This window comes from Eptesicus fuscus, chromosome 3 (genome assembly GCF_027574615.1).
Source record: "Eptesicus fuscus isolate TK198812 chromosome 3, DD_ASM_mEF_20220401, whole genome shotgun sequence".
Classification (NCBI taxonomy): domain Eukaryota; kingdom Metazoa; phylum Chordata; class Mammalia; order Chiroptera; family Vespertilionidae; genus Eptesicus; species Eptesicus fuscus.
This window is the reverse complement of record NC_072475.1, coordinates 6,010,537-6,034,899: the sequence shown is the minus strand read 5'-3', so window position 1 is coordinate 6,034,899 and position 24,363 is coordinate 6,010,537. Positions and strand designations below refer to the sequence as shown.

General features: G+C 47.6%; 1 protein-coding gene and 1 pseudogene across 1 annotated transcript in view; one reads left to right on the top strand and one right to left on the bottom strand.

Annotated features, from left to right (window-relative positions):
• DSCAM (DS cell adhesion molecule) overlaps nt 1-24,363 on the top strand; it is a 373,478-nt gene that overhangs the window by 21,323 nt on the left and 327,792 nt on the right. The gene's annotated exons all lie outside the window — the stretch shown is intronic.
• Nucleotides 6,469-6,943, bottom strand: LOC129147678 (60S ribosomal protein L27a-like; annotated as a pseudogene).

Sequence of the window (24,363 nt, the reverse complement as noted above, 5' to 3'; positions counted from 1 at the left end):
ATTTTTGAATGACCCACAAACAATTACTCAGCGCCTAGGAACTTGGCCTTGCCATTATTTGCTGTCAGTCCATGTCCCAATCTGTCCCAGCTACTCCCTCTTCTGCTGAATCCTCTCTGTCCTCCCGCTGTGGGAGGAAAACTATCCCCATCTATGTCTCAATCAGCTTCTCTTCTGCTGAATTCCCTCAGTGAAGAGAACGGAAACTCCCAGTGCTGGCCAAGACTTCCTGGCTCTGCTCGAGAGGTGTCCATGCCACTCCGAAGTCCATGTCAGATGTGAGGTCGGAGCCTCGGGCTTCTCCGAGGCCTGATGGGTGACTTCCGCTGGAATCCTCGCGTGATTTGTTTGCCATCTTGAACGTGTAGATCCAGGTGGATTTTTCTCAGTCTCTTCTTGTTCTTTGTTGACTGGGTTTGATCTGTTGACGTGAAAGATGACTACATATATGTCCCTCTTGTCTTTTATCAAAATTACCAGAATGTTTATTTTAAATTTCATATTGAGATTTTTAAAAAGAAATCTTTGGTAGGTGGTAAGTGCATGCATAATTGTCTACTAAAGAAAAAGAATGAAGCAAGAAAATTGCTTTTATGTACTTAAAATATTCATTGATTACACATTCATCGCAGATAATATCAAATTTTAAACCTATTTGCAGTACATAGGAAAAAAATATCCAAATACCCATTGTTGCTTCTATTGTAAATTCAGGATCTATGGCTAGGCTACTTTTTTTTAATAGTGACTTGATTTGTTGATCATTTCTCTGTGCCTGTGAAGTGGTTATTCAGAAGGAGAGTAGAAGGCCTACGGACATATGACAGGATATTTCTGGGGCCTAGGGACATGTGACTGAGGACATTTCTGTTTTGGAGAGTCTGGTAAACGGAGGTGGCATGAGTGCCAAACATGTAAAACCCCCGTGTAACAGCAGGGCTATTCACAATGGTGAGAGTCAGAACCTAACATGAAGGTTATAGAGAATTTTGTTTATTAGTAATTGTCATATGTAACCAGAATTTAAAGACTGGAGGAAAATGAGCATTTTGGAATGCACCGTTTCCTAGGATTTAAATTTGATTTACTTATCTTTGGATCTAAAGTCCTTTCCTAAAAGAATTGGGTAAGACAGAAACTATCAATTAGGGACAGTTATGTGAATTCAGTTACAGAATTCGATAAGAAGGACTGGGCACGAGATGGAAATGAAAGAAAACCAGAAGAAAAGCAAATAGGCCACACATACATGTCAATTTTGTGCACCAGTATTCCCCCTGACGGCTGCATGATTAATTCAAAGATGTATTGATTTTTTCTTCTCTGCTCTAGCCTGCTGATCTGCTTTTGTTGACGTGTTTGTGTGGATCAAACCGATCTGACAGTCAAAAGTGTGCTACCGTATCGGTCCCCGTGGTCTGGAACAAACATTTTATACCGAGTCCTTATCAGCAGTAACTGAACACGAGAGAGATCCATTAACACACTCCCCATGCCAGGCCTACATCAAAAGCAACTGGAATTATGTGTTTTAATAAATGTGCACTTTGTATGTTTATGTATGTGTAAATGTTGGAGTTAGACTTGTGGCTTTTTTACTCTTAATGACAAATATTAACCAAAATTTAGTTCTTAAAAAGATACCTTTAGGCTCTCTGGGATTTGCTTCAAATGAATCCAGTGCACGGGGGCAGCATGCAGCAAGACCTGATCCATGTTGAAATGGGTGATGGACACATGGAGGTTCATTTTCCTCGTTTTCCTCTTCTGTGTACATTTAAAATACTGTGTAATGAAAAACGGAGGAAACACGCCTATATAAGAGACCACGGTATTTTTTATGTGAATCCTCAGAGTACACAGTTAAACATGAACGACTGGCACGTCTTCAAACCAGAACCAGGCAGATTATGAATGTCATGTTTTAAAAATTAATGATACATTCTGTGGCGTGTTGTTTTCCTGCTGGTTATGAGCTCTGAAACTCTGGGGCAAGACTGGAACCATAAAGAAGATTGTTCTTCTTTACAATTTGTGATGCTCCTCCAAGTTGGTGGGATGGTTTCCGCCAGCATTTCCCAAACTGTGTCCATGGAGAGAGGTTAAGTGGAGAGGGAAAAGGTCATGTGGATTATGGGTTCCAAAAAAAAAAAATTTAGGGCCTGGCCAATGTGGCTCAGTAGTTGAGCATTGACACCTGAACCAAGAGGTCACCGATTGGATTCCCTGTCAGGGCACATGCCTGGGTTTCAGGCTTATATCCCCAGTAGGAGGCATGCAGGAGGCAGCCGATTGATGATGTTTCTATCTCTCCATCCCCCTCCTTCCTCTCTCTCCTAAAATCAATAAAAACATATTTTTAAAAATTTAGGAAAGGACATATTAAAAAATAACAACACAGTTCTTTACCAAAGGACCATGCCCCAGGAATCCTGTGGTCATGGCAATTTTTATTTTCATTTATTTTTCTCTCTCAAGACCATCCATGATGCTCCTTTTAAGACAATTTGGGAAATACTACATTAGAATTTAAGGCAACAAGAGCTGATTTATATAAAAGTGGTGTCTTTTTTAAGTCTTAGGTTCGTTGACTAACGATTAAGAATGAGCTAGATGTTTTCACAGACAGACACTGTTTATGGGTAGAGAAATCTGAAATTTCTATTTTTCCAGAATCTAGTTCATAGATGTTATGGGTTTTGTTGGATTCAGATTTCATTTCCTACCTTTATTGGCATTATTTTTATCCTCACCACTATAAAGCAAGACACCATCATGGCCAGCTCCAGAGTGACCATGTGTGGAGTGGGAGGAAAGGATGGAGCAGCAAGAGGGAACCAGCTCTGTGTGGGTCCTCAGGTGGGACCAAGACCTCCAAGAGGCATGAGCTTGGAGAAGGAAGCTGAGAGGTGGTAGGGCCTTCTCAGTTGAGGAGTTTGGGTCTTCGTAGGGATAATAGAAAACTGCTGAATACTGGGCAGCAGGGGACCATGTGACCATGGTTGCTATATGGAGAGCAGTGGGGAGTGGGAGTAAATGCATCGGCGAATGAGTAGTCGGGAGACATGGTGGAGACTGGATGGGAGTTGTAGACATGAGGACAGATTTGGGAAATGCTTGGGGAAGGTTTGGTATGTTGGCTGATAGATTGAGTGTGATGGTGAGAGAAAGATGGTTATCAAGGATGACTCATATTTTTGGCTTAGAGAATTTAGTAGATGGTGGTCCTATTAGTAGGTAGAAACACATTATTTTTTAACTAGAGGCCCGATGCATGAAATTCGTGCAAGTGTACTCCCTCCTTCCCCCAGCTGCTGGCACCGGCTCCCCTCTGGCACCTGAGACCTGGACTTCCCTTTGGTCGCCAGCAGGCATCCAGGACCGGGGCTTCCCTTGCAGCCCTGGCTTATCCGGAAGGTTGTCCGGAAGGATGTCTGGTCTAATTAGCATATTAAACTTTTATTATTATAGATGTTATCAAATAAAGTGAATAGCTTGTAATAATAGGCAGAGCCCTATTAGGAAATCTCTTCTTGGGGGAGCAATGTCCTGTCTCAAGCTCTAAAAATATCTTCCTAAGGCTGGTTTTGCATCTTTCACAAGAGACTGCCTCCTAGCTTTGCTCACCTGTTTTTCTCCCTTCTGTTTCACCACAGGCTTTATCTGACGTGCTCTTACTCTGCCTCATCCCTGACTTTAGCTGCATTCTCAGTGACTAATTTCAGGTTAGACCAAATTAAGGAAAACGAATGGTTTAGGGCAGTAGTTGACAAACTGTGGCTCACAAGCCACATGCGGCTCTTTGGCCCCTTGAGTGTGGCTCTTCCACAAAATACCACGGCCTAGGTGAGTCTATTTTGAAGAAGTGGTGTTAGAAGAAGTTTAAGTTTAAAAAATTTGGCTCTCAAAAGAAATTTCAATCGTGTACTGTTGATATTTGGCTCTGTCTGTTGAATAATGAGTTTGCCGACCACTGGCTTAGGCATTTGAGACAAAAAGTGATGGTGGGCTCTTCTCAACTGCCCCACCCTGAAAACTCTGGGTACCAGTTGACACCTCAGTTATTCACTCTTTAATTTTGCTTCACTTATTTAAGCTACATGTAAAGAGCACATTCTACTCTTTGCTGTGAATGTGGCTTCTTGGAGAAATGCCAACTTAGGTTTCTCCTTGCTCTTCTGTATTTAATGTTTATTGAGCATCCAAGCTGTCTTTAATTCATCTTTATAAGTTTAAACTATGTTCTACTTTGCCCATAGGCACCCCTTCCTCATTCTTGTTTAGTGTGTGGAGACTTTATTTTTTTCCAGGCTACTCTCAGCCAATTCTTCTTCAGAAGAAATTCTTCCAACCACTTCCTATAAGTTTGACAATTTTCAACCTTGGGTCATTTTCTCTGCTCGCTTTGATCTTTCTCCAAATACTTCTCCATCAAGGACAGTGCTTAACTTTTCTTCTGAAATAACTGGTGAGGAAAATGAACTTTTATATCTCTTCAAGAAAGTAAATGTGGTCAGACTACAATCGATTTTCCTGGAGAAACTTTATGTGGTCATGTTTCTAATTAGAACATGGATATAAATTGCATCCTTTTCAACTTGTTCCACGCTTTTGTATTGCAGCAATGTTCTTCATTTCTTCTTAGTCTTTAACTTTTAAATTGGGATTTTTCCCCCCTAACGGAATAGCAGTGTTATTTGATGAAGACCAACTATTTTCTTTTGTACAAGTTACTTGAAAAAATATATATTTGACTTGTCTTCTATTAGTTATAATTGCTTTTGTTTTAAGACAATGGTGAATCACCTATGCAAAAGCAATTAGGAACTCATTTTTAAAAAATAAATTGTTGAGAAATTTGAATCCCTGTGTTCACAGTAGCATTACTCACAATAGCCAAAAGGTAGAAACATCCCAAATGTTCATAGACAGGAGACTGAATAAACAATGTGGTATATACATGCAAGAGAATATTATTTCTTAAAAAGAAAGAAAATTGTAACACATGCTACAACATGGATGAACCTTAAGGACATTATGCCGAGTGAAATAAGCCAATCACAAAAAGACAAGTGATTCCACTTATATGAGGTACCTAGAGTAGTCAGGTTCCTAGACATGGAGAGTGAATGGTGGGGGTCAGGGGCTGGGGTGGGAGGGGAAGTAGGGAGTTGTTGTTTAATGGATATAGAATTTCAGGTTTATAAACAAAAAGTTCTGGACATTGGTTGCTGGGTATTCTGTATCTTAGAGTAAATAATTTAAGCAGATCATGTAGATGAAGACAGTGAAACACTGAAGGGTGGAGAAATTCTTTTTCATCATTTCAAAGTAAATGAATAACAGAGTTGTCCTCTATTCAGGTCACTAAATTCTGCAATAAATATTTAGTGAGCACCTACTGTGTGCAAGCCCAGTACTTGGCTTTGTGAATATGGAAATAAATAAGGGAGAAACATAGTCCCTTCACTCAAGGAAGGAATTTACAATCCAGTGTGTATTGGAAGGGAGGAGAAGACATTACTACTTTCTGACCTTAAGAGTGTCCACACTCTACCACACGCCTCTTCTTAGCCCCAGTGTTTGAACTTGACCTTTCTTCTTTCCCAGTGACAATCTTCTGGTGGGGTTATCCTAAAGGAAGAAGGTAGAGTCCTTTGGCAGCTCCTGGTGGTCTGGAATGACCTATGTCTTATAGAGAAGTTGTTACAAGGCTGTTGGTTCCGACAGTGATGTGATCGGCAGCCTAACTATACCACAGACTATTAATTCAGAAGATAAAATGTGACCTTCTATTGTCCTAGAACAGTGTTCCTTAAATTTCTCTGTGCACATGGATCACCCAGCGGTCTTGTTCCAACAGATTCTGATTCAGTAGTTCAGGATGGGGCCTGGGACTTTGCATGTCTCACCAGCTCCCAGGGATTGCAGAATCTGCTAGTCCAAGGGCCACACTGTGAGTGGCAAGCCTGAGGCCCGTGGTCCTATCGTCCATGATAGCCACCTGGGTGGTTTTCACAAACACGGATGCCCTGTTCTCAGAGCTTCGCTCTCATTGGTCTGGGCTTGGCCCAGCATCCCTATTTTACAAAGTTGTCCACGTGAGTCTATTGTGCTACTGGTGCTGAAGACCACTGCCCCAGACAAGCATGACAGGCACGTGTCTGTCTCCCTGGGTGACTGAATCCACTGATGTGATTTGGTGCGTACCAGCGTCTTTCAGGGATGTAAGGAGGATTGGGGAAATCATCATGACAGCACCTAGCACAGGATCTAGAGTTCAGAGATGTTTGCTGGGAGTGAATGAAATGACTGATCACTTTAAGACGCTGTATATTATGGTGAGTGACTTCATCCAGGGCACTCCCCAAGGCCTAATCCCTGTGGGCTACCCGGGCTGGTTATGTGATTTTATGCTCTAACCCTCTGTGCACAATAAGTACTTTTTTTTGTTTGTTTTTCAAAAGTACTTGGACATTTTAATGAGCTTCCCTCCATGTAGCCTCAAGCTGCCAGGACACAGGCCCCACCAACACCCTTCCTCTTCTCCTCGGCTCTTCTGCAGAAGAACTTGACCTTCACAATGCTTTCCCTTCCCCAGAACTTTGTAGTAGCCCGATCGCACCACATCAGTGATAGGAGCAGCGCCAGTCCTGCTTTTGGCAGCATTTACCCGTGTCTGCCCACTGACCAGGGTCCACGGTTTATCGAGGTTGACCGTTGGGCAGAAGCTCTGGTTCCTCTTTAAGTGGTGATGCCTCACACCCACTTTCCCAAAGTAGCCTGGGTGATACTTGTCGAAGTCGATCCTGTGATGATGCAAGCCACCAGCATTACCGCGCCCGCCCCACCCCGTGCTTCCTGTGCTCGCCGATGCGGCCGTGGCCGTGGCTCACGTGGCCCCGAAGTTTTCGGGTCTTCCTCAGTCTGGATGGCATGTCGGTGGCCGAGCTGCAAGAGCCACAATAAGTACTTTGAAAAAATAAAAATAACTCAATAGAAAGATTGTAAATAATGGAAATCTCAGTTTTGTAGTTTTATTTCCTCAAATGTTTATTTGCTATATGGTTTGCATTTATTTACCGAGCAAGAAACTACTGCTCAAAGAAATCGGCCCAGTTTGGGGGAGTGGAGTTAAACATCTCCCATTTTCACATTGTCTTTTGTCCCTGTTCACCCTCCAAGCAGAGCTCCTGCGTGCCACAGAGACAGAAAGTTTCTGGTCCTCCCCGCCTCCGCCCCTCCCACGTTTCTGTATAGTGTGAGGATAATCCACTTTGATAGGCAAATCTGTGGTCATTAACTATTTCACAATCTGAACTCCACTAAATGAAGCAAATCAACACCATTTTCATCTCTCCAATGAAAAGTCCGTCTTCTAGTCCTAAGGAGACACAAGAAACTAATATAATTGCTTATTTGAATTATGAAATCTTCCAAATAGGGATTTTGTCTGTTTTCATCCCAATCTGGTTCCGAGGATGGCACAGAGGAGGGGTTCAGTGAGTGTGATGTTGTTGAAAAGATTGTTGGATGAATACATGCATTTCCCATAAACAGAAAAAGACAGAGAGTAATAATAGCACGGACACTTCAACTCCACACAGAGACGGGTTCATGCTTTGCCATAAATAATTTTAGATAGAACAAAACCCCACTCCTATTTCTATGCATATTTTGATACCCTTACAACGTATATATGAATCAGCCAACTATAACAGCTGTTAGTTGGTAGATTTAAAAATGTAATAAACGATATAAAAAATGTTAAGATTCACCTTTAGTTTTTAAGAATCATTTCTCCAAACCTTCCCTGTTTTTCTACAGAAACTGCACCAAAATATTCGACTTCCCAAACCTCAAGGTCAAGGGTCGGTGAGCCTGGTGGTACAAATGTAATCAGGGTCCAGCAGTGGCTGTCCTTGGGCTCAGGCTAAACCGGGTGATGAAATTAGCCTGGAGGGGAGAGAGGATGATGTCAGATGGTAATGTGATAACACTGCCCTGGGTCCTCCTTGCCATGGAGCAGGCTGCGTTTTCCATCAGTTACAGAGATGCATGCTTCTTTTTTTATTAAGTTTCTGTCATTGCTGGTTTGGCTTTGATCTCAGGCTGATTTCTGGTTGCTTTGATTGCCAAGGACATTTGATGGCAAAGGGATTCTTTGGGTCCTTGGACGCTACATGCTCTCAGCCCTTATCCAAACCTTGGGGACCAGACGTGCTTCAGAATTTCTCAGATTTTTGACAAGCGACGTTGTGCATATTCTGAATGTCTGTACACCGTGCGGTGGGGCCCGGGGCAGCACTGCTTCGGGATTTCTGCAGAACTTTGGGCCTTTCATTCTGGGTGTGACACCCTGGGACCAAACTGTACTCTGTCAATTAGGGCCAGGTTTCGCTGGCAGGCGAATCGTGAAGAGACTTGCTCAGTTTTCAGATATTTTCCTATTTGGGAATTACAGATAGATGGCAGATGTGTGTTGTTGTTGTTATTGCTAGATTATAAATTGATATACTTTCTGGCCAGGTGATGGCATCATTCCTGTTTTCTAGCATTGACTCAAGTCCCTCTATTCCTCCCTCCTCCTTCCCTCCTTCTTTCCCTCCTTCCCTCCCTCCCGCCTCCCTCCCTCCCTCCCCCCTTCTTTCCTCCCTTCCTCCGACCCTCACTCCTTCCCTCCTTCTCTCTTTGGTCATTTCATTAGGATTTGGAGGGAAGCAGCTGTGAATGGTCTTTAAGGACTCAGGTCTTAAGTGGAGCAGATCTATGGCCACACCCTGTCTCTGCTGCCAGGCACCTCCCAGGGCTCGTTCCCTGAGACAATCACCTCTCCCTCCTCCGCTGTGGCGAGGGCACAACAAGGTGGAGGGTGTGAAGACTCTGAACATGGTCTGAACATGGTCCCCAGCACAGAATCAGCGCTCAGTGGGGGGCAGCCGCTGTAATCCCTGCCGCTGTCATGACACAGAGTCACTCCACACTGGCTGTCCTCTTCTAAGCAGAGCATTTATTCCCAGTGATTTTTTTATAATTGTGAAGTGCATTTGGCGTTGTTCACATGTGAGTTATTTGGCAATACCTGTCTGAAAACATCATGGTCCTCTTCATCTGCCTCAGCTTTAAAGGTCACCTGAAGGGAACGTTGCACATGGCCACGCTGGACTACGTGAGGAGGTGAGATAGATAGGTGATAGGTAGGTAGGTAGGTAGGTAGGTAGGTAGATATGGATTAATGATAGATATGGATGAATGGATAGATAGGTAACTGTGGGTCAATGGATGGATGAGTAGATGGATGGATAGATGGGAAAAGAGATATTAGATACGGATAGAGGGATAGGCAGGTGATAGATATGGATGGATGGATGGATAGATAGATAGATAGAAAGATAGATAGATAGATAGATAAATCTGAACCTCAAGTGGTTATAGACAGGAAGTGCTGGACATGCCACAGGATTCTGCATTTACTCTGGACCAGAGCACAACCAAGATCCCTTTTCCAAAGGGAGGAGGGAAAGATTCACTTGGGCAATGATTCTTTCTTGCTGGGAAATCACAGCCCTGCCGGAGTTCCCACTGCCTCGGTTACTGTCACAGAGATACACGTATGCGTTTTAGAGCCGAGTTGACACACGTGCGAGCAGTACTGAGCCGGGTTCTGCTCTGACGTTGCTGAGACCCCTCAATCCCCGCTATTTTGAGAGGCTCTGCTCTTCTCCAAGGCAGCCCCGAGGATTTCAGGTTGACCGTGGCAGGGGCTGCACCCCTCAGCCCCACTCCGCTGTTACCGAGCAGATGGGAAGTCCCTGCAGCCTCTGCCCCCTCCTATTATCTTCATAACTCAATGTGTCTCAGCTCCAGGACCGACGCCTTCCATTCGCGATGCTATTTGAGTGTTGATTCAGCAATGTGACATTCTGGTTGATTAGGAGTACCTAATAAGACCTGTGATGCGATCGGCATTTTCATTTTCCTGGGTAAATAGAGTGCCTCTTGATCTGTTTTCAGTTTGCTTCTTTTGCCTCCCACTTCCCTTTCCCTGGTGCTTCTCTGCACACAGAGAGGGGTGTCTCCAGGGGACCGCGGTTTCCTTGCTCCTGTTTCAGACTTGAAAGCAGTATTCAAATGCAGCCGCCTTTTACAGATTGGCAATTTTGCTATAATTAAGCTTCATGAATATGAAGCTTCTTGTAGAATTCCCAGGATGCCCCATGGCGAGGATTTGCAATAACATTCCTCCTCCGCTCACGGTGACCTATTCGAGTGTCACTTTGGCTCAACAGCACCGTGATGTTCGCTCAGAGGAAGTGCAAACCACATATTAGTTCATTGTCAGGCCTTCGCACAGGCCGGCGGAGAGGCGCCTTTGTCTGGAGGGCGTGACAGAAGCCAGGAGAAGGTCAGTGTCTTCCCGATCCAGAGAGATCCGGAGTGAAATGCTAATGCGGCGTGCCGGGAGGAGGTGGCATTTGTGGAACTGCCTTGGTTATGCTTTCTTCTGCCAGGATTGGCTGTGTCCTGGCAACATCTCGGGATGAGCCAGCTTCCCTGTGACTGAGAAGGGGCTCTTCCTTAGGGACGGCTCTTTGGTGACCAGGGAGTTCCCACGCAGTAGCATCTTCTAAATCAGGGATGACTGTCGGCTGGTTTTTATTATTTTATTTACTTCTGAAAGTAGGAAAACATTCTTAATTCAAAACTCCAAAAGTATTTTTTTTTTTAAATAGAGAGGGCCCGGACGGTGTGGTTCAGTGGTTGATATGGGTGGACGGATGGACAGATAGATAGACAGACAGATAGACAGATAGAGCTGAACCTCAAGTGGTTATAGATAGGAAGTGGCGTGAAAAATAGGAACCAGGAGGTCAGGGTTCGATTCTTGGTCAGGGCACACGCCAGGGTTGTGGGCTCGGTCCCCAGTGTGGGGTATGCAGGAGGCAGCCAATCAGTGATTCCCTCTCATCATCGATGTTTCTCTCTCTCCCCCCTCTCTAAAGTCAATAAAAACATATTTTAAAGAAAAAAAGAAAGAAAGAATGGAAGCATCTGGAGAGCTGTCCATGCTCCCCAGCTGTGGGGGTCGATGTTAAGAACTGAGGATGTTGCCCGGACTGTGAAGCTCAGTGGTTGAGCATCAACTCATGAACCAGGAGGTCACAGTTCAATTCCCAGTCAGGCCACATGCCCAGATTGTGGGCTCAGTCCTCAGTGTGGGGTGTGCAGGAGGCAGCCAATCAATGTTTCTATCTCATCGTTGATGTTTCTATCTCTCCCTCTCTCTTGCTCTCTGAAATCAATAATTGATAAAAATATTTTTTTAAAAATATATAGAGAAAACTCTACTTCTACCGTCCCTCCCCCATCCCATTCCAGGTTTGCAGACCCCACCCTCAAACAGGTGCCTATTGTTATTTCTTTGTTGTCTATCCTCTGTGTATAAACTAATAAAAATGCACCACTTTGTGCTAAGAGTCAACAAAGCATCGGTTCTCCCGCTGAGCACTTCCTGGCAGCTGCCACATTCTAGAAGATTCCTGCCCCTCCAGGTGGTTTTCAGGAAACCATGGCCATGTGGCTTTAGGACCAGCCCTCAGAGCCTGTGGCCCCTCCTCCTTCCTTGCAGCTCCCCGGCCTTCCTGTTCTCCGATGGAATAAAACCCTGGACTTGGTCCATTTCCTTTTTCCTGGCAACTTGAAAGGCACTTGGACTAGCCCCCTGGTGTTGCTTTTCAGTCCTTTCGTTTTAAAAAGACTTAGACTCTGGTTTAGTTGCTCCTATTGTCTGTGAAAATGGCCTGCATAATGAGGCCAGCAGAGAATCCATCTTCAGGGCGAGTTATTGATGTGTTTCTCATGTCAGCCATTCTCATGTCAGCCGCAAGTCACCTCTGGGGATGGAAGGTCCAGCGGAGGGGCCTGGCTGAGCATGCGCACTGCTCCTTACTCTGCAAGCGTCAGTCCGCAGGACCATGCGAAAAGGGGTTCACACACTCCCTCAAGGTCCAGAAAGACAGCCACCCACGTGGTGGGTGTAGATAGCAAATCAACTCACTCATGCAAAACAACAGCAGCACTGTTATAATACCAGATTTGACTAATTGAGTCATTAGATACCTTTAAAAAGCCTTCATGAAGCACATTTTAATTTTTTGGTTGCTTTTTTCCGGTAAACATAAAAATTGGGTACCACACTTGCCTTAAGGGGTTGATGTAGAACAGTGCTTTGCATCCAGTTGGCACTTAGTATTGTCATCTCCCCCCTCTTCAACTTTGCTCGGCATCAGATAAGATGGACTGAGATGCCGGCCACCCTGGGACCCTCACTTGCACTGCGCGGACAGCCTTCTGCTGGCTTCTGTTTCCCGTGCTCCTCGCTGTGGGCCTGCATTGCCTCCCTCGGCGAGGCCATTTTTGTCCACATGTCACACCTAATCAAACTCCAGCCTTCACATGCCAGCATCAAAGACAGCCGGGAAGAAAAATTACAGGATTGCAGTTCATTGTCTTGAGGTAGCAGCCACCACAAACGCGATGCAGAAACGGGCAGTGGTTGCCCAGAAACGATGCCTCTGGTGCTTTAAAGGGAGAAGAGCAGAGTGTGCTGCTGCCCACGAACACTTCCTGCGTCAGAGCGTCTAGCAGTGCATTTGGGCCTCTCCCTGTCACCTGGAGGCCGGGCAAAGGGACAGCATGCCGCTGGTTTGACCGCTGCTAAGGGCCCAGGTGACAATAGCTTTTGCACAAGCCCAAAGTGGGCTTGGCTACTGGGTTTGCAAAACCAAATGAGGAATATTCACCTTAGGGCTCTGAAGGGACTCTGAGGAGCCTGAGGTCGGTCATTACCGCTTGTGTGTGCAAATAAAATAGAAACTCCAGGAAAGAGAGCATGCAGCCGTGAAAGAGGGATGGGAAGGATGACAGGAGACCCAGCGGGTTTGGCTCAGTGGATAGAGCGTCGGCCTGCGGACTAAAGGGTCCCAGGTTTGATTCCCGCCAGTGAGGGATGGGTGCAGAATTGGAGTTGGGGGCCAAGATACTGGTCCTTTAAGTTCAGGCCCTGTGGAAAGTGCTGGCATCCAGGGCACATCTGGTCGGAGCACTTGCTGTGCGACCAGGTGCAGGGCCCTGATTCTGTCCACCACCCGGAGGAAGTTATGAAAGTGGATGATGTGCAATCACAGCTCAGCTGGGGGCGCTGTTCAGCTCAGGACATTCATACCAAACGCGCCATCTCACCAGCAGCTCCTAAAGCCGGAAGTGCAGGAATGGTTTGGTGAATGACTGGCACTAGTTTCAGGCACTTGCTGGGCAGTTTTAGTGTGTGTGTGTCTGTGTGTGTGTGTGTGTACAGGTATGTATATAGCCAGAGAAAAGGTTTATTTTTAAATTAATCATTGATATAATCATACAGGTTGTTGAATATTTTAGTATCTCTCCAGAAATATAGGCAGCACAGTAGTTACTGAATTTTTTATTCCACTTTTTCAAAACCCTATTTTTATGATTGCAAGAATATGGCCTACACCAGTTGTGCCATCTTTGTTTTATATTTCTTTTTCTTGTCAATCCGTGCGCGTTCTCATGCGTGTATCAACTGAACTCATTTTATTGTCTAACTCACGTCAATGCCTTCCCTCCCCCCAAAACCCCCGTGTTACACTGCTGCCCGCTCACATCATTATTTGGTGCTTTCAATGTGCAAGATCCACGGGTGGATGATTCCCGAGCATCTGGATGTTTAGAAACAGCTGGGTGATGTTCAGTGTTTGATTTTTCATACAGATGTGTGATATCTTATAAACCAGCCACATTTTTTTTAGTGTTGAAAGTCCTAGGGTTTCTGAGTCATGAAATGAAAAATAGCTGTCACTTACCATAATCTGATGAGATCTGGTGGTAAGTAGTTGCAGAAGGAATATTTTGAATTGACATGATGTCTCACGCGACCTCCAGTTTATATTCTAACCACACCAAAGGTCTGGGTTATAACCACGCCAGCACTGTGACATCTTCGTCCTGTTCCTAGCATGTCGCCATTTTAGACAGGGGAACCAGGAACCAGACCTTGGACTGTAGTTTGTGTAATGGGATTTCTTGAAAGTCAGTCAAATTTATCTATAATAATAAAAGCATAATATGCTAATTAGACTGGACGTCCTTCCAGACGAAGCTGGGGCTGTGAGGGAAGCCCGGGTCCTGGGTGCCAGAGGGAAGCTGGTGCCGGCAGCCGGGGAACAGAAGGCCTACTCTTGCATAAATTTCGTGCATCGGGCCTCTAATAAAAGAGTAATATGCAAATCGACTGTCACTCCAACACACAAGATGGCCGCCCCCATGTGGTCAAAGATGGCCGCCCCCATGTGGACACAAGATGGCAGCCACAAGATGGCTGGAAGGGGAGGGCAGTTAGGGGTGACCAGGCTGGCAAGGGAGGGCAGTTAGGGGTGACTGGGCCAGCAGGGGAGGGCAGTTGGGGGCAATCAGGCCAGCAGGGGAGCAGTTAAGCGTCAATCAGGCTGGCAGGGGAGTGGTTAGGGGGTGATCAGGCTGGCAGACAGAAGCAGCTAGGGGCAATCAGGCAGGCAGGTAAGCGGTTGGGAGCCAGCAGACCTGGTTTGTGAGAGGGATGTCCCAGATTGGAGAGGGTGCAGGCTGGGCTGAGGGACACTCTTCCCCCCCCCCCGCCCCCCATGTGTGAATTTCATGCACCGGGCCTCTAGTTTAATAATAAGAAGAACTTATGTAAAATTTGCCATTAATCTAGCACTAATGTTTAATCAGATTTTTTTTTTTTGCAATGTGAGATAAAGAATGTTTAATGAGCTGTTTACAGTTGTTATTTTCTCAAATGTGTCTGATAGGGAAGCATGCCAGCAGATTCTGAAACACTTTGCAGAAATAAGGATCCGAATATAACTATTAGAGACACAGCACGTGTCCACACGGGCTAAGGCCCACGTTGTTGCTGTTATCACGCAGGAGCGAGCCTCAGGACCTCAGGAACCCGAGCAGCTCCTACGGGACTGACCCAATGAGTGATGAGTGGTGAGTGCAGCATGGAAGCCACTGTCACCGGGGAAGTTCACCCAGCCCAGAGCTTAGTCACGGCTTGAACGTTCCCTCCTTTAAAGACCCAGAGTGAAATGTGAACAACTTTGCGTCTTGATGATGTTACAGATTCTCAGCATGAATGTGCAGGGTTGTAGCTAAGCGCAAAGAGACGCTTTGGAAGAAAACCTGGGGCTGGACTAGAGTCCAGCTTCCTATCACACGTGGGTGCAGGTGCACAGGGGCATGGAGCTCCTCGGAAACTGACTGGAGGTACCTCAGGGAACCCCACCACACGCCCCTCTCCACTTACTGTTTATTCCTCCTGTGACCCTTTAGGCCTGACAGTCTTTCCTTTTTTTTTTTTTTTTTATTTTTTTTATAGCAAAGGTGGACATTTTATTGAAGAACAAGTACAGACTCCATGTGGGGAGGGTAAAGAGTCCCCTAGTCTTTCCTTTTAGATACTTTATGTTGGAGGTCCAGATTTACATCTTCTCTAAATATTTCATCCAAGGAAGAAGAATTAAGATGAACTCAGAGAAGAAGAAAAAAAACAAAACAGTTTGTAGGAAGTTCAGTGGATAAGAAAATGGACTCTAGACCAAGTCAGTGACCCACTCTTTCTCTTTGGGAACAAGAAATCGGAAGTCAGGGTGTCAGGGAACGCCCACTTCTCCATGATCTTGAACCTCACCCATGGTTCTTGTGTTTTAATCACGTTGTTTTCAGCCGCTTCCCTTGTTGGCTGGAACAGGGCTGTGGCTTTAGCCGGAAGGCTGTCTCTCAGTCACCGCAGTTATAATTTCATGGCCTGAAGGATCGGGGTAATAGTCAACATGTAGTTTTCATCGTGCGATATCCACTCTCTGCTCATCTCATTAAGAAAACCCTTCCATGTCTGACAGAGGCAACAGGGAAACCACTGCTGAGCCCACGGACACAGTGCTGTGCAGGGTGTTCCCTTAAGGGCCAGCCTGCACCTACCGGGTACTTTCTGAAAGCACCGCCCTCCTTCCTCAGCACAGGCTGGGTGCTGGGTGCTGGGTGCTGGGCTCTCCTTCCTCATCACAGGGCTGGGTGCTGGGTGCTGCCCTCTCCTTCCCCAGCACAGGGCTGGGTGCTGGGTGCTGGGTGCTGCCCTCTCCTTCCCCAGCACAGGGCTGGGTGCTGGGTGCTGGATGCCTCTCCTTCCCCAGCACAAGGCTGGGTGCTGGGTGCTGGATGCCCTCTCCTTCCCCAGCACAGGGCTGGGTGCTGGGTGCTGGGCTCTCCTTCCTCAGCACAGGCTGGGTGCTGGGTGCTGGGTGCTGGGTGATAGGCTCTCCTTCCTCAGCACAGGCTGGGTGCTGGGTGCTGGGTGCTGGGTGCTGGGCTCTCCTTCCTCAGCACAGGCTGGGTGCTGGGTGCTGGGTGCTAGGCTCTCCTTCCTCAGCACAGGCTGGGTGCTGGGTGCTGGGTGCTGCCCTCTCCTTCCCCAGCACAGGGCTGGGTGCTGGGTGCTGGGCTCTCCTTCCTCAGCACAGGCTGGGTGCTGGGTTCTGGGTTCTGGGTGCTGGGTGCTGGGTGCTGGGCTCTCCTTCCCCAGGACAGGGCTGGGGTTCTCCTCCCCCCGGGACACCTGGGATTAGGTGATCGCACTGTATTTCTTTCTGAAAGTAGAAATGTTTTCCTAAATTGTGTCCACATACTGTTCTTTAAAATGGTTGAAATTCTTTACAGGCAATCTCCGACCTGCTTCTCCCCTGGTGTGGTGTATTTGTGTGGTATGGTGGTGTGTGTGTTGTGAGTGTATGTATATTGTGTGATGTGTGTGGTGTGTGGTGTGTCTTATGGGTGTGTGTGGTGTGCATGTGTATGTGTGTGGTGTGTTCTATGTGTGTGTGTCTGAGCATGTGTTGTGTGCATGTGAATGTGTGCTATGGTGGTGTGTGTGGTGTATGGTATGTGTGGTGTGTGTAGTGTGTGTGTATATGTGTGTGGATGTGGTGTGTGGATGTGGATGTGGTGTGTGTATTGTGGGTATCTGTATATGGTGTGATGTGTGTGTGATGTGGTGTATAGTGTGTGTGTATATGTGTGTGGATGTGGTGTGTGGATGTGGATGTGGTGTGTGTATTGTGGGTATCTGTATATGGTGTGATGTGTGTGTGATGTGGTGTATAGTGTGTGTGTATATGTGTGTGGATGTGGTGTGTGGATGTGGATGTGGTGTGTGTATTGTGGGTATCTGTATATGGTGTGATGTGTGTGTGATGTGGTGTATAGTGTGTGTGTGTGTGTGTGTGGATGTGGTGTGTGTATTGTGGGTGTGTGAATATGGTGTGGTGCATGGTGTGGTGTGGTGTGTATGTGTGTATATATATGTGTGTGATGTGTGTGTGTTGTGGTGTGTGGATGTGGATATGTATGTGGTGTGTGTATTGTGGGTGTGTATATTGTGTGGTGTGTGTGTGGTGTGGTGTGTGTGTGTGTGTATATGTATGTGGATGTGATGTATGGATGTGGATGTGGATGTGGTGTGTGTATTGTGGGTGTGTGTATATGGTGTGGTGTGTGTGTGGTGGGTGGTGTGTGGTGTGGTGTGTATGTGTGTGTATGTGTGTATGGTATGGTGTGTGTGTGGTGTGTATGGTATGTAGTGTGTGTATGTGTGTGTGGTGTGGTGTGTGGATGTGTATGTATATGTGGTGTGTGTGTGGTGTGGTGTGTAGTGTGTGTGTATATGTATGTGGATGTGGTGTATGGATGTGGATGTGGATATGGTATATGTAGTGTGTGTATATATGTATGTGGATGTAGTGTATGGATGTGGATGTGGATGTGGTATGTGTATTGTGGGTGTGTATATGGTATGATGTGTGTGTGGTGTGTGTGGTGTGGTGTGGTGTGTAGTGTGTGTATATGTGTGTGTGGTGTGTGGTGTGTGAATGTGGATGTGGTGTGTGTATTGTGGGTGTGTGTATATGGTGTGGTGTGGGTGTGGTGTGTAGTGTGTGTGTATATGTGTGTGGTGTGTTTGGGATGTGGATGTGGATGTGGTGTGTGTATTGTGGGTGTGTGTATATGGTGTGGTGCGTGTGTGGTGTTGTGTGTAGTGTGTGTATGTGTGTGTGAATGTGAATGCGGTGTGTGTATTGTGGATGTGTATATGGTGTGGTGTGTGTGTGGTGTGTATGTGGTGTAGTGCGTAGTGTGTGTATATGTGTGTGTGGTGTGTGTGGTGTGTGAATGTGGATGTGGTATGTGTATTTGGGTGTGTATATGGTGTGGTGTGTGTGTGGTGTGGTGTGTGTATATGTGTGTGTATGTGTGTGGTATGGTGTGTGTATTGTGGGTGTGTGTATATGTGTGTGGTATGGTGTGTGTATTGTGGATGTGTATATGGTGTGGTGTGTGTCTGGTATGGTGTGTGTGTGGTGTGGTGTGTAGTGTGTGTGTATATGTGTGTGGATGTGGATGTGTGGCCAGGGAGGAGGGGGAGGGAAGAGGGGGAGCCATTTGGTTCTGTGTTCTGCCTCTGTGTTCCCCGCAAGCCCTGTGGGTATCTACACTAATGGCTGATGGCAGGCTGCACCCGGGCCACAGGGGTGGCTGATGGCAGGCTGTGCCCGGGCCACAGGAGTGGCTGATGGCAGGCTGTGCCCGGGCCCACGGGAGTGGCTGATGGCAGGCTGCGCCCGGGCCCACGGGGGTGGCTGATGGCAGGCTGTGCCCGGGCCCACGGGAGTGGCTGATGGCAGGCTGCGCCCGGGCCCACGGGAGTGGCTGATGGCAGGCTGTGCCCGGGCCCACGGGAGTGGCTGATGGCAGGCTGTGCCCGGGCCCACGGGAGTGGCTGATGGCAGGCTGTGCCCGGGCCCACAGGAGTGGCTGATGGCAGGCTGCGCCCGGGCCACGGGAGTGGCTGATGGCAGGCTGTGCCCGGGTCAGGGGAGTGGCTGATGGCAGGCTGTACCCGGGTCAGGGGAGTGGCTGATGGCAGGCTGCACCCGGGCCCACAGGAGTGGCTGATGGCAGGCTGCGCCCGGGCCACAGGAGTGGCTGATGGCAGGCTGCGCCTGGGCCACAGGAGTGGCTGATGGCAGGCTGTGCCCGGGCCCACAGGAGTGGCTGATGGCAGGCTGTGCCCAGGCCACAGGAGTGGCTGATGGCAGGCTGTGCCCAGGCCACAGGAGTGGCTGATGGCAGGCTGTGCCCGAGCCAGGGGAGTGGCTGATGCAGGCTGTGCCCGGGCCCACAGGAGTGGCTGATGGCAGGCTGTGCCCGGGCCCACAGGAGTGGCTGATGGCAGGCTGCGCCCGGGCCCACAGGAGTGGCTGATGGCAGGCTGTGCCCGGGCCACAGGAGTGGCTGATGGCAGGCTGCACCCGGGCCCACAGGAGTGGCTGATGGCAGGCTGTGCCCGGGCCACAGGAGTGGCTGATGGCAGGCTGCGCCCGGGCCCACGGGAGTGGCTGATGGCAGGCTGTACCCGGGCCAGGGGAGTAGCTGAGCAACCTCTCCCTCCACCTCCTTTCTTGTTCCCGGGCTCCTCCTGCCGTAGTGCCTGGCCCCCAGCGGCTTACCCACACGTTCCTCACTGGCTCTCCATGAGCTGAGCTGGCTTTCTTAAATGCACTACATTGTTTATTTCCTCTCTGACGTTTCCAGCTAAAATCTTCGGAGGCAGTGTGCGCACCTGGCATGTAGGGGTGGCTGCCCCACTCTTTCCTGTTGATAGGAAGGTGTGGATCACCCAGGGAGGGCTCGGGCCGGCCAAGTGGGAAAGGGCAGACCGAGGCCAGGGCAGGCGTCTGTCTGATCCCGCTGTCTTCCAGGCCACGTGTGCTTCCTGCTGCCGGGAGGTCTGAGCCCGTCGTCGTCAGGGGGACGGGTGCAGTGGCTGCAGCGGCCCCCAAGAGAGGAGGCATCCCAGCCTCCAGCTCTCCTCCCCTCCCCCCACTTTTTTCCGATGGCGGCTTTGAGGTGGGATCCTCAGCCCCACGCTCGCCCCTGCTTGGCATTCCGTGTGCAGCACCATCCAAGCTCATTAAGGGAACTAATCAATTCCATGCGTCGCCCGGGCACAGCAGATCAGCACACACGGCCATTAGCAGCCGCATTAACACACGGTGTTGCCATGAATCAATACGGAGCGTGTGTAAGACAAGGCCGCGCCTTTTTTTCCCCATTAAGAAAAACGGATGCCAGGAACAACTTTGGAGATGTTTTCGAGTATGCCTTTTAGGAAAGGGAAAAGCCTTTATGTTTTATTTTTTTTCTTGTAAACTCATGCTTTTCTGTGGGCCAACTGTGGACTGTGATGGCTTTTATTTCTCCCGGGACTATGTCATGGGACTTAGGATTTGGAATGGCACCCTAGGTAATCATGATACTCGCAAAAAATGACTTTAAAGCAGCACAAAGAACTGCGCAAATGGAGAACACGTTATTTGACACGCGGGGACTTACTCTAAAATAGATTCCATCTTTAATATCAGCTGGAGCCTGTGTTCAGGGAATGGTAATTCTGTGTGCTCTCTTGTCATTCATATTTCTTCTAAAATATACACGTTCCTAGCCCACATACATTAGAAGTTAATAATACTAGCTAGGAACACGGTTGCTTAAAATGAATGCAAATCTATTTCCCCACTGGTGTTACCAACACGCTGATGTCTTGTCAGTCACTAAAATGTAAATATCACGTCACCTTAAAATTGATGCCCGTTGCACTGCAGGGCTTCCCGGGGAAATCTTTGCTGTTGACTGGACAATGCAGATTCACTCCTGCTACCATGGTGGAAGGAACTAAACTTCTCTTCCCAAAACCGATGAAAACGAGGGCCACGTGACATTCTCACACTGTTCATTTCATCTCAGGCGCAGGTGAGCTCCGGCTTCCCTTGACCGCTGGAGACAAAGCGTGCGGGAGGTCTGCAGAGGCTGCGGGACGTGGTGCAGGGACCACGGGCTGGGGCGATGGGGTAATCAGCGACCGTGGAGGCTCCTGCTGAAAAGCCCTCAGGGAATGTAGGGGCCTCCAAGGGCCTCCAGCTCAGGGCTATCGTCCCCATCGGATCTAAAAGGCGAGTGTCTCCAGGGAGCGGGAGAAAGGCCTCCTTCTATTTTTAAAAAATACTCATCACTCATGTTTTTCATCCTTTCCTAGCCTGTAATTACTCCTAATCAAAGTACAACAAATAGTAAACAGTAAAAATGAAATAAATGTCGTGACAGTTTGCCAGTAACGAGGAGAAAGCGTTCCATCTGTCTAGCCGCGAGTGAAATGGGTGTAATTACTGCTCATTTTTCTCCTAATTGCCGAGTTATTCGTTTAAAGCTTACACCCAACTGGTGAGCAGTGAGTACTACCCAGTCCCTAATTACAGCCCCGCGTTGCCACGCCGACAAAACCATCCGAATTCACCCTGCTCGCAGGGGATGGTGACTGTCTGTTTAATTTGAATTTTATGAACTCCGGAGTCACCTTGGCACCCAAATAGTAAACCCCAGGGCTTGTGATTCTGTTTTGAAAGACAAGTTGTTTTTAGGCTAATAGTCTTGAATCCATTTCCAGGGACGAACTCATGGGGTAATTTTTACTAGAAATGGTCCAAGCGGATAATCACCTAGGTGTCATACTTGTCAGTGTTACTTGGCTTATTGATATCCAGCCCTCTGTTAGTGGCCACGTTAGCATCATGTTATCAAGGAAGTTCCATTGGAAAGTTCAGGAATACACGTGGGTGGTCAATGACAGCACAGATTACATAGCAGCGCAAATATAGGACAGAAGAATCTTTATTGCTCATTTCTGTTTAGCACAGACTGGCACATTAAGGCAAACATAGATGCCATTTTCTTATTCTTATAATGCATCACCTTATCTCTGAGATTCATTTAAGAAAGACTAAATTTGATTATGTCCTCAGAAAAATGAAGGCTGTGGGTTGGGTACCTTGGCCTATGACTATTCCAACAAGAATAGATATTTCTGGGTCAATTCCATTGGAACCTGTCTCTTTATTCTACACTCGAGGCCCGGTGCACGAAATTTGTGCATGGGTAGGGTACCTAGGCCTGGCTGGTGATCAGGGCCAATCTGTGGGGTGACTGGTGGGGCGATCGGGGGGCACCCGCCTTGGAGGCGACCACTGGGGCTATCGCCGGCCAGCCCCACCCCTCGATCGCGCCACCGCTGCTGCCGCCGCTGGTCTCCTCCCTCTGCGGGGCGACTGGCAGACTGGCAGGTGATTAGGGTGGGGGAGGGCCCGCTGGCACCCGCCTTGGCTGGCCTGGGGCCTGTGGGCTGGGGGAAGCTCCTACGTTGAGCATCTGCCCCCTGGTAGTCAGTGAGCATCATAGCGACTGGTTGTTCCACTAGTCATTCTTCCATTTGGTCTATTTGCATAGTAGGCTTTTATTGTATAGGATGGGGAACTAGAACTGCCTTCTGACGAAGGTCATGTTCAAGGGACGAAGGTGGGCTTACTTCTCCTCTGGCCCCTGGGGTCTGGGGCATTCCTGAGGAAACTGAGTGTGCGCGTGCCTCTGATCCAGGGACACGGACGGCAGGAGCGTTGACTTGAAAGGCACATTCCTAAGACGTGGAGTATTTATTGAATGAGAGGCTGAGAAAAGAAGCCATGGGACTCCCACACGAACACACTCAGGCTGCAGTGGCTTTTGTCCCTGGCAGGCCGTCACTGCAGCTGTAGAAGAGGCGACAGTGGGAATACAGCATCCTCCCCTTTCCCTTCCTCTCAGCCTGGGTAAGGGCCAGGTGTGTTGGTCTAGGTTAGAGGTATTCACTCCCTTGAAGAAAGAATGACTATGGTAAAATTTGGTGTGGGATATTTACTGGTATAAACGTCACACTTTCAAAAAGAGGGGAGACGAGGGAAGGCCCTAGTGGCTATGAAATAACCTCAAATCAGAGTCAAAGTCATTTCTATTCCTAGCTGGAGAGGAAGCAAATTCCTCTCTCTCTCCCTCTTTCTCTCTCTCTCTCTCCCTCTCCCCCTCTCTTCCTCTCTCCCTCTCTCCCTGCAGTAGAGAGAGAATATTTAACCTCTTGGTTGAGATAAGCTGGTGAAAATCACGGAACTGTATTTTAAAATTCTTCTTCCTAAGCCCCCGGCAACTGCGGTCTCTGAGATGCTTTTGAGCTCCGCATGACGGTCTGCTGCGCATCGCGGTGCATTACGCATAATCCTTTGGTCATGCTCGCCAGCTGGGGAGCAGAGATAGCAAATGTTGGAGGTTTGCAGTTTTAAAAATGGTGGCGATCCTTCCCTCAGAAGCAGAGAAATGAAACGAGCATTTGCATAATCTATCTGGAGTTACCCAGGCTTCTTTCAATCTCCTTATCATGTTTGAAAAAATCTATTAAGAGAATATTAGAACCAAATGCATTTTCCTCTTCAGAGATTTCATTTTGCCTCTGACTTTGGGTCCTACGGGGCTGTTCACTTATTTTACTTTTCTATGCAGGGCATTTATTTTATTTACTTACTTTACTTTATTCCTACCATTGTCTGTTGGAGTCAATAGCATGTTTAGGTCAGTTCTTATGACTTGGAAACTCAGTTCTGAATTTTTATTGAACAAGGTCCTAAATAAATGGAAGTGTGGACATTGTGATACCTTATCTCCTGGAATTGAAATAGAGAAACTGAAATTCACAGTGTCAATGGCATTTTAAATTCATGTTAATTTTTCCCATTTACTTGTAAAATAGATTGTGGTAAAGTTAGTTCTTGTGTGCTTGTAAGGACTCCTCTTGGGTGTTGGCCACCTTCTCAAGACACACACTCAAACACATACACACAGACACTCACATACACACTCGGGCACAGACACACTAAAATATTCAGACATATGCACACACACACACACACACACACACACACGAGCTCACACACAACTTCTGAAGTAACAAGCCTTCCTTCCACATTCTGTGCTAAGACCTACTGGCTGGTAAGGCCCCCTCACTCTCTCTTTCTTCCTCAATGAGATTATCTTCATTAACTCTATTTTCTAAATCTTCCCTTTAACTCCTTAGCTATTTGCCAGCCGGGACGCTTCTACTGAAAACAATTTCTGGAAGGTCACCAGCACTGTTTAGTTCTGAGTCCTATCGTCTTCACTCACACTTTGGACCTCACACACGATTGGTTGGTGTTGCTGTCTGTTCCATCTCCCTCCGGAGTGCTGCTCTCCCCTGCACCCTTCCTTCTCTCCCACATCTCTTTACCCCCTTTCTCTCCTGTTGATGCCTCTTCCTTCTTCTGCCTTGGCTGCCCCTCTCTCCATACAAGCTGT